This window comes from Giraffa tippelskirchi, chromosome 12 (assembly GCF_054371585.1).
Source record: "Giraffa tippelskirchi isolate mGirTip1 chromosome 12, T2T-mGirTip1v1.2.pri, whole genome shotgun sequence".
NCBI classification, from domain to species: Eukaryota; Metazoa; Chordata; class Mammalia; order Artiodactyla; family Giraffidae; genus Giraffa; species Giraffa tippelskirchi.
This window is the reverse complement of record NC_137286.1, coordinates 73,857,672-73,873,594: the sequence shown is the minus strand read 5'-3', so window position 1 is coordinate 73,873,594 and position 15,923 is coordinate 73,857,672. Positions and strand designations below refer to the sequence as shown.

General features: G+C 38.4%; 1 long non-coding RNA gene across 1 annotated transcript; it reads right to left on the bottom strand.

The window, feature by feature from the left end:
- Window positions 1–3,679: 3,679 nt before the first annotated feature.
- On the bottom strand, window positions 3,680–13,792 carry LOC145528898 (uncharacterized). The gene is made up of 7 exons (XR_014070775.1): window positions 10,926–13,792; window positions 9,834–10,026; window positions 8,631–8,745; window positions 7,787–7,857; window positions 6,989–7,071; window positions 4,279–4,429; window positions 3,680–3,810 (listed from the first exon to the last, which is right to left on the bottom strand). It is a non-coding gene; the product is annotated as an uncharacterized LOC145528898 (long non-coding RNA).
- Window positions 13,793–15,923: the final 2,131 nt, after the last annotated feature.

Here is a 15,923-nt window from a genome sequence, read left to right as displayed (position 1 = left end):
TCTTCACAGAAATGACTACAAGTGAAAATGCAAATAAAAATTAATTTGTGTATATTTGAAAAACAACTAAAATTACATAGTTAAACATAAAAGAAAAATGGCATTTGAAAGAATGTGTGACAAAGAAGGGATCAGTATAGGTACTGAAGACTGATAAATATAATTAGAAGGTTAAATGGTGCAGATAAAGGATGGTAAATTTTAAAGATGAATTTTATTAAATTTTGAAAAACATTGTCAGTGAGATTAAAATGTAGAAATGTACTGATCAAATTTCTTAGCAAAACATTCAAGTCCTCTGCTACTTGATCCTTACTTCTTCAACTCTATCTCCTCTTTTTCCTATACTAACAGCAACAACAGTCATAATGTCAACCACAACAACTGTTTGCAATTATAGAGCATTTTCTGTATGCTGTGAACTGTGTGTGACAAGACTTTATAAAAGATCATATGTTTTCATCCTTGAAAAAAACTGAGGTGAATATAATTATTTTCATTTTTCAAATTGATAAAATTGAGGTGTTGTGAAAAGTTAAATGACTCCATCTAAGTTACACAGATAGCAAATGTTAGAGCTGAGTTCAAATCCGGCTTTTCTGCTGCCAAAATCTGTGGCTTCTGGGACTTTTCAAGTATGTAGAACTGTTTACAGTTCCCTGAACAAGCCTTATGATTTCATTTCTTGAACAAACTTTTATTCTGCCTGTAATGTTTTTCCTTATTGTTCCCCTGATAGACTCTGAGACTTTCATCCTGCAAGACTCAGTCTAATGTGTGTTCTCCTCTGTTAAGCTTTCTTTCATTCAACTGAACAGAATTGATGATACTTTCCTTTCTAATCCCCTGGGCCTGGTCCAAACTGCTAATGTGCCCTTACCCACTTTAGTGCAATTATGCAGGCCTGTCTGGAGCACAGTGGACATTACTAACTGAGTGAAAGGTGAATGAACAAATGCCCTTCCACCACGAAATGTCATGTTATGGTGACTAGAAACATGAAATTATCACAATATTCAATGAAAATCTTCTAATTTTAAATAGAAGGTTTTAGGAAAGATATAAGAAAGTCACAGAAAATTTATTCACATTAGTGGGAGGTTAATTTATTAGCATAATTCTCTTTTGCTTTATTTTATTACAGATATTCTCTCTGTCACCCTGTCTAACTTCCTTCTCTCAATTTAGTATCAATTGTAGATTAAAGATAAGAATATTTTAAAATGGAAGAAACAAAACTATGTAACAACTTTTACACATTTGTGAGGATAAAAAAGAAGTTGTTGGTGTGAAACTAACCTTTGCCCACTTAGGATTAATACATTTGTGAGCTTGACTAGAAGAATGAATGAGCTAGCCAAAAAGGAGCCTTTTTGAGAAAAGAAAAAAAATCCTAAAGGAACAAAGAGTCAGGCTTCAACACATGACAATTGCTCCAATTACAATGTCCAATATTCAGAAGAGAGGGGTGGTTGTGATAGCAGAGTTCTAGCACTCAGATTGATCACAATAGACCTTCTGTTGTCTTATTTGTGAGTCCTAGGTGGACTGAGGGTGGTAAATACACCCTGAAGAAGCAATTTCATGAAAATATTCTGATTGGTATTTGAAGTTCATGAAAGTGAAAGTGAAAGTGAAGTCGCTCAGTCATGTCCGACTCTTTGCGACCCCACGGGACTGTAGCCTACCAGGCTCCTCCGTCCATGAGATTTTCCAGGCAAGAGTACTGGAGTGGGTTGCCATTTCCTTCTCCAGGAGATCTTCCCAACTTAGGGATCGAACCCGGGTCTCCCGCATTGTAGGCAGACGCTTTACCATCTGAGCCACCAGGGAAGCCTAAATTTTATGAAATATTCCATGATAAATTTTTGTGAAAAAAAAATTTAATTAACAAAGGTATACATTCAACATGGTTAAGCCATTTTATAAACACACTATCATGTTCCATTAAATAACACTGTGCTCAGAGACATCAGGTATTATTCTTTGACCTCACATGAGGTTAAAGACAGTAATTTCCTCAGAAGAATTTCAAATACATGGTCAAGGAACTGGATAATTCGTGGAGACCTAAGGCAAAGGAAAGCCTTCAGAGGGGAGGAGAAGGGGGGAGGAAGGAAACTATATATGAGGGAGCTCCTGAAGTCCATGGGAGATATTTAATAAGAGCCAAGTGCTATAGTAACAAAAAGGTGGGGAAGGGGGAAGAGAGAGATTCCCTCCTCTCTGGTAAAAAGTGAAACAGATTTTCTGTTGTTATTGTTTTTGACTTTTCAAGGGCTTCTAAAACAATCACACTATTGAAGCAAGAATGTTACCATAAGGATACCTGGGGCAGAGTACCTGGTGGAGAAAGTAGCAGTAATGTTAGTGGACTTTAGTGAACATAGTAGACTCAAGACCTTGATGAAATTCAAGCTTTCATTGCCTGTGAGCATTAAAGCAGTTGCTGTGCATGAAACTCTAGGTCTTATTTGGAGGGGGTACATTAACTCTCCAGGATTTTCAGAGATGGTGGGCATTAATAAAGAGATTTCAGGCTAAAAAGGGGGAAATGGTTTGATTTTTGAATGCTATCCGTTTTATTGGAAACGCCTCAAGAAAAGGACTAAAGAAAATAAGATGCCACACGGAAGCAGAGTGTATTTGTTTTGTGGACAATGGACACCTGAAGTAATGGTGTGGAGGGTGGAGGGGAGATAGCCGTTCTGATCAAAAGCAGGTAACTACTGATGATGTCTTTAACTGTGATAACATGAACGTGGATTGAAGAGACACCAATTTTACATTTCCTTTCTCACCATTCTGCAAGTATTATTAATAATTATTGTTTAATTTCAGAAAGAGGTCACATGTCTGGTTATTTTACTGTAAGCTGTACAATTAATTCTATAGACAAATTTACTTTAATAGTTAATACATCTTTGCCATTTAACATTTTTATTTTATTTTATTTTTTTTCGTTTCACATATGATAATTTACATGCTTCAGTGCCATTCTCCCATATCATCCCGCCCTTGCCCTCTCCCACAGAGTCCATTTTATTGAAACATTTATTAATTGTGGCAACAACTTTCTTATTGAATTTTACCTAACTCTCCTTCCTCCTGTACTTCCTCCCTCCATGCACTCCTTTTCTAAAAGAAATGAAGTGTTAGATCATGATGTGAAAAGCTAGAGTAAATAGCTTTAGAAGGTAGTCAGTTGTTAAGTTCCAACAGAAGCATTATTATGTCTTTAGGTTTCAGGATCCTAACCCTGCTGAATTTATTGTTTGCTTTAGAATAGTGATAACAATCAAGCAATAAATATAGATGAGAGGAGAGAAACATCTTAAAATATTTCCATCTTATCTTTTTAGATAATCAGATATTCAAAAGTAAAATGTAGGTAAAAGAAAAATAAGCAGCACATCACATTCTTAAGAGGCTATATTGAAAATCAAAGGCTTTCAAGTTACTAAAACCTAATGATTCATGCAGTGGTTCATTCTGGCTTGAAAGCATCTCAAATTGGTAAGCACTTAATTCATATCTTGGATAATATGCTTGTCCAAAGACATTATCAAAAACGAATGGTACTGTTAGATGGGAAGGAATTTCTGTAATATGATAATAGTGATTTTCAGTATTAGGAGCCAGAATTAACTAATATCTGAAATGCTTGAGACTACAAGGATAGAAGTGCATTATTTTTTATTGCCTTCGGGTTGGATACCTGTGTCTTGCTCATGCTCTTCATCATCTTCCTATGCCAAATTTTGTATGCTTTAAAAATGGGTTCAGATGCACTGTTGATTAAAAGGCAGGCTGAAAAATATGGAAGCATAATGTTTATTCCATTAGGTGATGTTTTATTTTGTTTTCTTCTTTTTTCAAATAAACAGTAATCTACTTTTCATAATTGATTACATGTAAATTTCAGATGATTTGATCCTCTTCAAAACACAGTCTCAAACATAGAGAAAAGTTAAATATATTGTGCAAATAGCATTATTATCCTGATCCATTTAAAATTAATTGGTGATATAGTCCTCTGTTATCCTAAATAGGCTAGAGCATATTTTCTAAAAACAGGGACTTTCTCCTACATAGCGCGAAGATGACCAACAGATCGGGAAATTAAAAACAACATATTACTACCATCTGACAATCAGATCCTAGTCAATGTTCACCACCTATATCAGTAATAATCTTTATATCAAAAGGGCAATTTTTAGTTCACATGTAGTATTTAGTTATCATGTCACCTTAGTCCCCTCAGTCTGGAGCAGTTACCTAATCTTTTCATGATTTTCACAAGATTGACACATTTGGAGATGTCACACCAATTTGTATTAATCATCTTCAGTTTGGGATTCTCTGATGCTTCCTCATGATTCACTTCAGCAGGTTATGCATCTTTGGCAGGAGTAACCCAGAAATACTGCTGTATACAATCAAATAGTACATGATTTGTTTCATTACTGGTGATACTAATGTTTACTTGATAAAGTGGCTCTGCCAACCATTTCTTCCCTTAGAAAGTAAAAAGTACTTGGAGGAGAGATACATGATCCTATGTAAATAGCCCATTTTTCACCCAAATTCCATTTATTCACTTACTTATTTCTGTTAGTAAGCACTGTCAGATCCCTATTTTATTCAATGAGTTGCTATCCATTCTATGACTATTCCTTCTGATACTCAAAATTTCCCATATTCGGTCAGTTCTTTAGGATGTGGACTTTTTTTGTTGTTGTTTGTTTTGTTTTTGTCCTTTTGTCATTTCCAATCACTCTCTGAGCACGTTCTTATTTTCAAGTACGATAATTTGCTCCAAATTCATCACATGTTCTGCCCTAACCCTGACATTTAGCCAACCTTTCAAGAGCCCTCATTTACATTGAGCAGGACACTGAACCCCTTTGCTAGTGTGTGTGCTCACCACATTTCACCCACACTCTGAAACCCTGTTCTGGACTGTCCCCACTCTTGTCTGTGGGAGCCCTCCTTACTTTCTTTGGGTCCCATATCCTGCAGAGGGCCACTCTGTCCCCCATGTCCTTTTCATTCCTCTGGGGTCCCACACTCCATACTGGGGCTGCTCCCAATGTGAACAGCCTCTGCACCATGCTGGGCCCTGCTCTCTGGCTCAGGACCACTCCCACTCCAGCCTCTGCCCTGGAGGGCCTCCTTGCTGCCCTCGAGCTCCGACATCTGCTCTGGCCCATGAGACTCCCTAGTCTCCTCTCTCTGCCCTGCAGGTGCCTTCATGCCAGGCTACTTCCAAAAGGGTTTGGGGTCAGTTGAAAAAGAAAAAAGTTGACAATACTAGGTTTATAGATGCTCTCTTAGAAATCAAAATCGCCTGTTGACCCTCAGTTAAAACACAAAACACAAATGATTCCCCAATTCCTATTACACACTGCCAAATATAACTGCCATTGCAGCTCTCCTCTGCTTTGAACTAGAGACCCACATATCTAACTGCCTTCCCTAACTCTCCTCCTTGATGTCTTAAGGGCATGTCCATTTCCACACACTTAACCAACCAAAATCCAGTATGCTCCTCTGCGATGTCCCATATCTTCCTCTCTCAATGATACTTCCATTGAACCATTAATGGAATCCAGAAAGCTATTGATCAACCATGCTGCTTTTTGCCCCCTCTCTTTCACATCCAGTCTATATACTGCTCCTTAGATCATCCTCACATGTATTTGTTTTTGTTTTTCAGTCACTAAGTCATGTCCAAATCTTTGCAAACCCATCGACTGCAGCATGCCAGGCTTCTCTGTCTTTCACTGTCTCCTGGAGTTTGTTCAAATTCATGTCCATTGAGTCAGTGATGCTATCTCAACATCTATCCTCTACCAAACTCCTCTTTTTTTCTCCTCATATGTATAGATAATCGAAATCTCTATGTCTATATATAGATAGCTTAAGTTTATTCACTTCTGCCTATCTCGTTTTATACCACTCCATTCTTAGGCAGTCACCTTTTCCCTCAAGTACTAAAATGCCCTCCTAAGCACTCTCTCTGTACTTACTCATGCCTGTGACAATCTATTCTGCACACCACAGCAGAGAAACACTTTCAAAATCCAATTGGATTATACCCAGCATGCACCCTTCCTCTACCATCTGAAGCTTCCCATTGTTCTTGAGATTGAAAGTGGTATCTTGGATTACAAGGCAACGGTGGTTCAGATGGTAAAGAATCTTTCCGTCATGTGGGAGACCTGGGTTTGATCCCTGGGTTGGGAAGATCCTCTGGAGAAGGGAATGGCAACTCACTCCAGTATTCTAGCCTGGAGAATTATGTGGACAGAGGAGCCTGGCACCCTACAGTCCATGGGATCGCATAGAGTTGGACACGATTGAGTGACTAACGCTTTCACTACAACAGAGGGCTGGCTTCTCTCTACCTCTTCACCATCATCCTTCCCCATATTCCTTCCAGCTCTCTGTCATACAACTTTCTTTTCTGTCAATTCTTTGAATGTTCCCTGCTCCCTTAACACAGAACCTTTCCAAATGCTCTTCCTTATGCCTGAATGCTCCTACGCTATGTACAGACAAACAGCACTGTTTAACTAACTCCACCTCCTCCCTCAGATCCCAGTTCAAACATTACTTCCTCAAGGAGGCATCCCTGACTTTTTGACACTCATCTTATTTGATGTTTTCCTACTATCATGAAGCTTTCCCTCTGATCACAAAGCTCCATTTATATTTATTTGTGCTTGATTGGTGTACGATGACCCTCTACCCTAAGCCCTAAGCTCCATGACTATTTATTTGTTTGTTTATTATTACCTTATTTACCATTATACTTCAGCATCTAGTAAGCCTTCAATATAGATTTGCTAAAACAAGTGAGTGAAAAATTCACAGTTACTTTACCACGGATGAGAGTCCATGAGTTATTTTCCCCTTCCTTCCCCACAGGGCTATACCCAAAGCTTTCTGAAGCCCATCCCACTGCTTTATTGCTTGTGGTTACCAGGATCCTTGAGGCTGGTCCCCTTCTGTAACATCTTTCAAAGATTGAAGCACACTGCCTCTGCCCAACTTTAATTTGTAAAACTTCCGAGGATAAAAAGAGAATGTCATGGGAAAATTAATAAGGATAAATAATCATGTCTTAAATTGATATTATTTACCATCAACCTTTGTTCATTATCTTAGTGGTAAAATGATTACAATAGGCAGACTATTACATCAATGTAATGTGCAGTAACATCAATGCAACAGTATAGCCAATACTATCCATTCAGCACAGAGAGAGAAAAGATAGTTAAAACAATTGATGAGAGATAACAACACTTCAACTTTCTTTTATTTTCATTTGGCAAAGATGTTCAAGATGTAAACAATTTCTTGTAGTTTCCCAGTATGATCTGCCATGCTTAAGGCAGCAAATAATTGAATGAAGACTATGATTAGCTTAGGAAGAACTCAGGATAAAATTTATGGATGTCGCAGTTCAACAGTTATTAACAAAATGACTCTTTTGTCTCTAGGGATGTTTGTTTTTCATGCCAGGTGTATTATCTCAGTGTTGTGTGATATTTGCTGAGAGACTTTGTGGGTGTGATGTGTCTTGGGGCCTATACTGGGCTGGAGTCTGTCTTCCTTTGCATGTTATGTTGGTGGCTGTCATTTTAGTTTTGTATGAGTTTTGCATGGCTGACATAATACTTCAGCTTATCTGATAAATTATTCATACTCTATAATCTCTAAAGGCAAAGGGTATAATCTAACTCAGTATGAGAAGGTTTGAGCACAAAAGAACACTTACATCAGAGAAAATCAAAGTGTTTTGTCTTGAGAGAAGAACAGACATGCCTCAATGTTTCATTGACTTCATTTCTATCATATGAGCAGAACACATATTGTCACATTTTTGTTATAAAATATTTGGGGAGAATATAATTGATACGATGCTATCATTTTATGCACAAAATATTTTGGACAAAGTAATGTGATGTTATGTAAGGAATATGTCAAACTATTAGAACTTATATGAAAACTGAACATTTCTGTATTTGTACGATTTTAACCAATTAATTTTTTGTATTATATTATTGTTGATTCTTTCTTCAACAGTAGCACTCAGTTCACAAATATGTGTTAAATTCTCGCTATACTCTAGTCAGGGAATCCTGGTGTGCTGTAGTACATGGGGTCACAAAGAGTCAGACGTGACTGACTAAGTGACTGAACAACAAATACACTAGTCTTTATCATAGTTCCTAGGATATAGAAATACAAGAAATGTAACATTTGACCTCAAAGGTCTCACAGATCCTAGAATTTGATCAAACCCTGCAGTTCAAGTTCTGGTTCAGTCACTTACTAGCTATACCAAATTATTCCATTTTTCCAAACACTGGTTTCCTATGAAATGGAGATACTAATAATATGTACTTTATAAGATTGTTGTGAGAATTAAATGAGATGATTTTAAGCACTTTCTATGATGTTCAAAATATAGCAGGTATTCAATAAATATCAGCCTCATCATTGCTATCATTATTTTCAGAAATATCATTATCATTATTTGCTGTCTGTAGATTCAAAAGTATTCCAAGGAGTGCACTTATAAAAAAGTTCATTTCATGAGTAGGTATCTTATTATTTACCTCTGTTTATGGAGTTGAGTTGAAGAATGAATGAAGCAACATAATTATCAGCCACAGCAAAGCGAGTATGACTTTAGGGATTGTAGAAAGGCCAGAAAATCTTCCAAAACATCACCTAAAATAAAGTATACAGAAATATGATTTAACTGTAAATATTTCCTAGAGAAATAATAACTGACTGCTTAGTTGTAGCAGAAGATGATTTTAATGGTTATTTTTTAATGCCCTAAGGCTTAAATTCATGGTGTATATATATATATTTAGTTTTTTAAATTAATTTATTCATTTTAGTTGGAGGCTAATACTTTAAAATATTGTAGTGGTTTTTGCCATACATTGACATGAATCAGCCATGGGTTTAAATGAATTTAAAAAAAGACACGTTTTAATGCAAAATACACTTAAAAACAAACAAAAAGCATTGACTTGAAAGAAAGGCATGCCTCTTGATAGAATTGGAAAATTTTAAATGCGAGTGATTTTTACAAGAAACTAATCAATATTTACATAGGTGGGCTGATTTAAGTTTTGTTACTTATGGATACATGTTACATATGCCTCCCCTCTTGTCAGCTAAATTGTCATCTGCAGAAATAAAAATAAGTTCATTTTTTGATATGCGTCTATGGAAAATAACTACAAATGCTGGGCACTATGGTAAGCTTTCAGGATATAAATAAATATTTTATATAGTCCTAGCACTGAAAAAAACTATACCTTTTGTCTACATTAACATTATTTTGCTACTCTACTGTCTTCGTTAGCATGCCCGAAATTTTTCCTGGAATTTCTTGCTCAGATACGTGGCTTGATTGTTCATTACTGAAACTTTTTGAATGACCTATCAAGTCTTCAAAGGAAAACTAATAGACAGTTTGGGCTCTAAGATTTTCTGAATCACTGGACTCAAAATCCTAATCTTGCTGATTCCACTATTCCTGGCTTATTGTATCATGATTTTAGCCTAGTCCTAAGCAAGTCCTCCACCCTGTTAGAACTGCCTTAAAACTGCTTGCGTGATTCCCTTCACTGAAACTTGGCTTTCTCCTAATGTTACAAATTCCTTTGTATTTCAAGCTCATCCTTTGAACTCACTCCATTGTTCAGGCAGTATATTCTTTACATTGTTCATACTTTTTTCAAGATAATTGTTGATATTTTCCACTTCTATGTATCTCTTTTCAACTTTCGGCTCAAATTCACCTTGTTCTCTACCAGCTTCAGTTTCAAATCCATTCCATTCCCTTCCCTGGTAGCTCAGCTGGTAAAGAATCTGCCTGCAATGCGGGAGACCGCAGATCAATTCCTGGGTCAGGAAGATCCCATGGAGAAGGGATACGCTATCCACTCCAGTATTCTTGGGCTTCCTTTGTGGCTCAGAGGGTGAAGAATCTGCCTACAATGCAGAAGACCAGAGTTTGATCCCTGGGTTGGGAAAGTCTCCTGGAGGAGGGCATGGGAACCCACTCCAGTATTCTTGCCTGAAGAATCCTCATGGACAGAGGAGCTTGGAAGTGAGAGGGTTAACAGGAAGGAAGTCTAGGGATCTCCAAATGGAGGAAATAGGCTGCAAGTGTCAGACATTTTTTATCTCTCTCTTAAGTGGCAGGAGGAAACAAGCTTCAAGTGTCAGATTTTTTTCCCTTCTCTATACAAATTGAAAAAGGAAGTTTCTCTTAAAATTCTGTGTTGCCATGACGACACCTGGTTCCACCTGAACTTAACTTTTTGCAGACCTTGAGCGAACCAATGCATTTTTCTAACGGAAATACTTTTTCTTAAGCTACCTTAATGAGCTATGTATTTACCCCAGACTCTGTCTTTCTTCAAGTCAGTTCCACTTAAGACTCAGAACAGATAAGGGCTCAACAAACCAGTATGTTTTACTCGTAAAATTGTTCTCCTAATCTATGTTAATGAAACCATATATTTGCTTGAAAACCTACCTTTCCTCAAGATTCATGTCAATCGTTTTATCGTCCGGGATGACTAATCTTGTGCCAATGTTATCTCAAAATACATGTTGTGGGTGAGGGGCCTGGTGCCACTCTGAGTTTTGAGTTATTTCCTTTCTCTAATTAGCAGCCTGCTGATAGGTACATAACATACTGCTAAAGGCTAGCAGGGGGGCACTATTTATTCCCCTTTCTGATGTCTATGTCAGAAACTTTCTCTATCTCTTTTATAATTTCAGTGCAGTTCAGTTCAGTCACTCAGTCGTGTCTGACTCTTTGCGACCCCATGGACTGCAGCACACTAAGGCCTCCCTGTCCATCACCAATTCTCAGAGCTTACCCAAACTCATGTCCATTGAGTCGGTGATGTCATCCAACCATCTCATCCTCTGTCGGCCCCTTTTCCTCCCACTTTCAATCTTTCCCAGCATCAGGGTCTTTCCAAATGAGTCAGTTCTTCAAATCAGGTGCCCAAAGTATTGGAGTTTCAGCTTCAAAATCAGTCCTTCTAATGAATATTCAGGACTGATTTCCTTTAGGATGGACTGGTTAGAGGTTCTTACAGTCCAAGGGACTCTCAAGAGTCTTCTCCAACACCACAGTTCAAAAACATCAATTCTTCAGAGCTCAGCTTTCTTTATAGTCCAAATCTCACATGCATACATGAACTGGAGAAACCTTGACTAGATGGAGCAAAGTAATGTCTCTGCTTTTTAAAATGCTGTCTGCTGCTGCTGCTGCTGAGTCGCTTCAGTCGTGTCCGACTCTGTGCAACCCCACAGACGGCAGCCCAGCATGCTCCGCCATCCCTGGGATTCTCCAGGCAACAACACTGGAGTGGGTTGCCATTTTCTTCTCCAATGCATGAAAGTGAAAAGGGAAAGTGAATTCACTCAGTCATGTCTGACTCATAGCGACCACATGTACTGCAGCCAACCAGGCTCCTCCGTCCATGGGATTTTCCAGGCAAGAGTACTGGAGTGAGGTGCCATTGCCTTCTCTGAAAATGCTGTCTAGGTTGGTCATAACTTTTTTTCCAAGGAGTAAGCTTCTTTTAATTTCATGGCTGCAATCACCATCAGCAGTGATTTTGGAGCCCAAGAAAATAAAGTCTGACACTGTTTACACTGTTTCCCATATATTTGTCATGAAGTGATAGGACCAGATGCCATGATCTTAGTTTTCTGAATGTTGAGCTTTAAGCCAGCTTTTCACTCTCCTCTTTCACTTTCATCAAGAGGCTCTTTAGTTCTTCTCCACTTTCTGCCATAGGGGTAGTGTCATTTGCTTATCTGCAGTTATTGATATTTCTCCCAGCAATCTTGACTCCAGCTTGTGCTTCATCCAGCCCAGCGTTTCTCATGATGTACTCTGCATATAAATTAAATAAGTAGGGTGACAAAATACAGCCTTGAAGTACTCCTTTTCCTATTTGGAACCAGTCTGTTGTTCCATGTCCAGTTCTAACTGTTGCTTCCTGACCTGCATACAGGTTTCTCAAGAGGCAGATCAGGTGGTCTGGTATTCCCATCTCTTTAAGAATTTTCCACACTTTTTTGTGATCCACAGATCAAAGGCTTTGGCGTAGTCAATAAAGCAGAAATAGATGTTTTTCTGGAACTCTCTTGCTTTTTTGATGATCCAGCAGATGTTAGCAATTTGATCTCTGGTTCCTCTACCTTTTCCAAAACCAGCTTGAACATCTGGAAGTTCACGGTTCACGTATTGTTGAAGCCTGTACTTGCGTGTGAGATGAGTGCAATTTTGCAGTAGTTTGAGCATTCTTTGGCATTGCCTTTCTTTGAGATTGCAATGAAAACTTACCTTTTCCAGTCCTGTAGCCACTGCTGCATTTTCCAAATTTGTTGGCATATTGAGTGCAGCACTTTCACAGCATCATCTTTTAAGATTTGAAATAGCTCAGCTGGAATTCCATCACCTCTACTAGCTCTGTTCGTAGTGATGCTTCCTAAGGCCCACTTGACTTCACATTCCAGGATGTCTGGCTCTAGGTGAGTGATCACACCATCATGATTGTCTGGGTCGTGAAGAACTTTTTTGAACAATTCTCCTGTGTATTCTTGCCCCCTCTTCTTAATATCTTCTACTTCTGTTAGGTCTCTACCATTTCTGTCCTTTATTCAGCCCATCTTTGCATGAAATGTTCCCTTGGTATCTATAATTTTCTTGAAAAGATCTCTAGTCTTTCCCATTCTATTGTTTTCCTCTATTTCATTGCATTGATCATTGAGGAAGGCTTTCTTATCTCTCCTTGCTATTCTTCGGGACTCTGCATTCAAATGCGTATATCTTTCCTTTTCTCCTTTGCTTTTGGCTTCTCTTCTTTTCACAGCTATTTGTAAGGCCTCCTCAGACAGCCGTTTTGCTTTTGTGCATTTTCTTTTCTTGGGGATGGTCTTGATCCCTGTCTTCTCTGCAATGTCACGAACCTTCCTCCATAGTTCATCAGGCACTCGGTCTATCAGATCTAGTCCCTTAAATCTATTTCTCACTTTCTCTGTATAATCGTAAAGGATTTGATTTAGGTCATACCTGAATGGTCTAGTGGTTTTCCCTACTTTCTTCAATTTAAGTCTGAATTTGGCAATAAGGGGTTCCTGATTTCAGCCACAGTCAGCTCCTGGTCTTTTTTTTTGCTGACTGTGTAGAGCTTCTCTACCTTTGGCTGCAAAGAATATAATCAATCTGATTTCTGTATTGACCATCTGGTGATGTCCATGTGTAGTCTTCTCTTGTGTTATTGGAAGAGGTTGTTTGCTATGAAAAGTGTGTTCTCTTGGCAAAACTCTATTAGCCTTTGCCCTGTTTCATTAGGTACTCCAAGGCTAAATATTTCTGTTACTCCAGGTATCTCTTCCTGGAGAGATACTTTGCCTGACTTCCTACTTTGGCATTCCAGTCCCTTATAATGAAAAGGACATCTTTTGATGGTGCTAATTCTAGAAGATCTTGTAGGTCTTCATAGAACCATTCAACTTCAGCTTCTTCAGCATTACTAGTCTGGACATAGACTTGGATTACTGCGATATTGAATGTTTTGCCTTGGACACGAACAGAGATCATTATGTCATTTTTGAGATTTCATTAATACAGCTTTATTACACAAAAACTCTTAGCAGTCAAGCCTCGTCACTGGCTCTAGAATGAAATCCTCTCCTCCGGAGGCCAAGAATCCTGGCATCTTTCATGACTCAGCAACAACCTTTCAGAGGGCTACAGTCCATGAGGTCACAAAGAGTCAGACATGACTGAGCAACTAAGCACCCTTGCTTTATGACATTTTTGCCCCCATAGTTTCTTAAACTCCTTTCTAGGCTTTCATACCAGGGATTATTTCATTTTGTTTCCCACTTCTAAGGTACCTCCTTTGTTTCATATGTGGAAATTTTTTTTCTTCTCACCTTGTAAATATAGGGATTCTGAAAGTTTTGTCGTTAATCTTCAACTCATTTTTCCCTTGGTAATCTAATTTGTTCCCACAGGTTAAATTACTTTCTCTGCTGTATGAGTCTCAAGTTTATATTCCCATATTTGCTTCCCTCCCAAGATACAGCACTGAACTTTTAATGGCCTCCTACACTTCTTCATTGTTCACAACTTATTGGTATCTGTTTGGGTGACCCCTGTTTTCTTTATTGCTAACTCAGTCCTCCCAGGACATATGATTGTAATTTCATATATTCAATTACTTTCATATATGTAGTCCTTTCTATTCTAATCTAATTAAATCTTTCCACACTTTTGTGTATGATGGGGACCTCAAGCCAGTCTAACAAGTGCCTATTAATTGCCTCTTCTATGCCAATCTTACAAGACAGAGTAGATAAAAGTATGAATAAGATATGAACCCCGACTTCAAGAAGCTCTGTTAGAGGAAGGAGAAAATAAACATTTGGCCATAAAAGAAAAGTAAGAGACATTCTAGTGGCTTTGGGAACACTAAGAAGCAAGAAATTAATTCTAATATAGGGATCTGTCAGAGTAGCCTTCACAAATGAGGTGACATTTGAGCTGTATTTGAAAGATGTCAGACATATAGCATCTTTGACATTTAAATGTTTACAGTCTACAAATGTCTGAACTGTAGCAGTGTCTGCAACAGATGCTTGTCTGCCCATGGGAATATCAGTGACACTCTTTAAAAAATTTTACTCTCTAGTGCATCAGTATCTCAGGAAAACTTTCCTGATTTTGCCTTCTGAGTTTTTCTTTGTTCTGAGTCTGATGTCAACCTTCATATATGGGGCTTTAGACATTTCTTCTTGTGCACGCTCTTACTAAATAGGCTTCAGTTCCCTTTTGCTTCATGTCCTAAAGCTGCTGACAAGAACTGGCTCTTGAGTTCCACTTCCAGAATCTGAGACTCTAGGAATAAGATAGATAGGTAAAGAACAATAATATGCAGCAATGTAGAAGATGTCATTAAAGAGTTTCACAATGTCATGGAGATTTTAAAAAGTTCCTGACAAGTATGTCCACTTCTCCCCCAGATAACTGTATAGTCACATCTTGATTTTTTGGCATAAATATGTATTTTTTTGTCTCCCTCTTTGGTTCTCCTAGAAAAGATTTGTGTCAGCTTATGAATGAGAATGTCTACATGTTTATCTACTAAAATTTGCAAGTCTATCCTTATATTGGAGCACCCCTTGTGACTCAGCTGGTAAAGAAACTGCCTGCAATGCTGGAGACCCAGGTTCATTCTCTGGGTTGGAAAGATCCCTTGGAGAAGGGAATGACAGCCCACTCAAGTATTCTTGCCTGGGAAATCCCATGGGCAGAGGAGCCTGGCGGCTACAATCCATGGGGGTCACAAAGAGTCAGACATGACTGAGCAACTAAGCACATCCTTATTTTAATTAATCTGTTCTTTGGACTTGGTGTGTGGCCAGAGGTAATGGTAGCTTACCTCAGTTGACCTTGGCGCTGGAACCCTAAGCATGAGTCAATTCTAATATTAACTGTAGCGCTGTGCACACACATATGTGAGACAGCAATTCTGTGGGAACTGAGGGCATGCAGGAGGCTCATGTTTCTATGACTGGACTGGGATAATCTGAATCTAAGCTAGCTTGTTTATCAGTAGATCTGATCAGATGCTGAAAGAAGAGTAATGACCACCTCATATCAAATAAGTGTATAATGGAAAACAAAACAAAATCAAACTGATCTCAGGTGACCTCAACCTGTGATGGCTTGGAGCGGGGCTTAGGTTCCCAACCAGTGTTTAAGGCTGGATTGCATAAGTGAAAGCACCAGATCCTAGTTCCTGAACCCATGGTCAGCGACAAGGGCCGTGATCCTTAGGGTTTGCAGA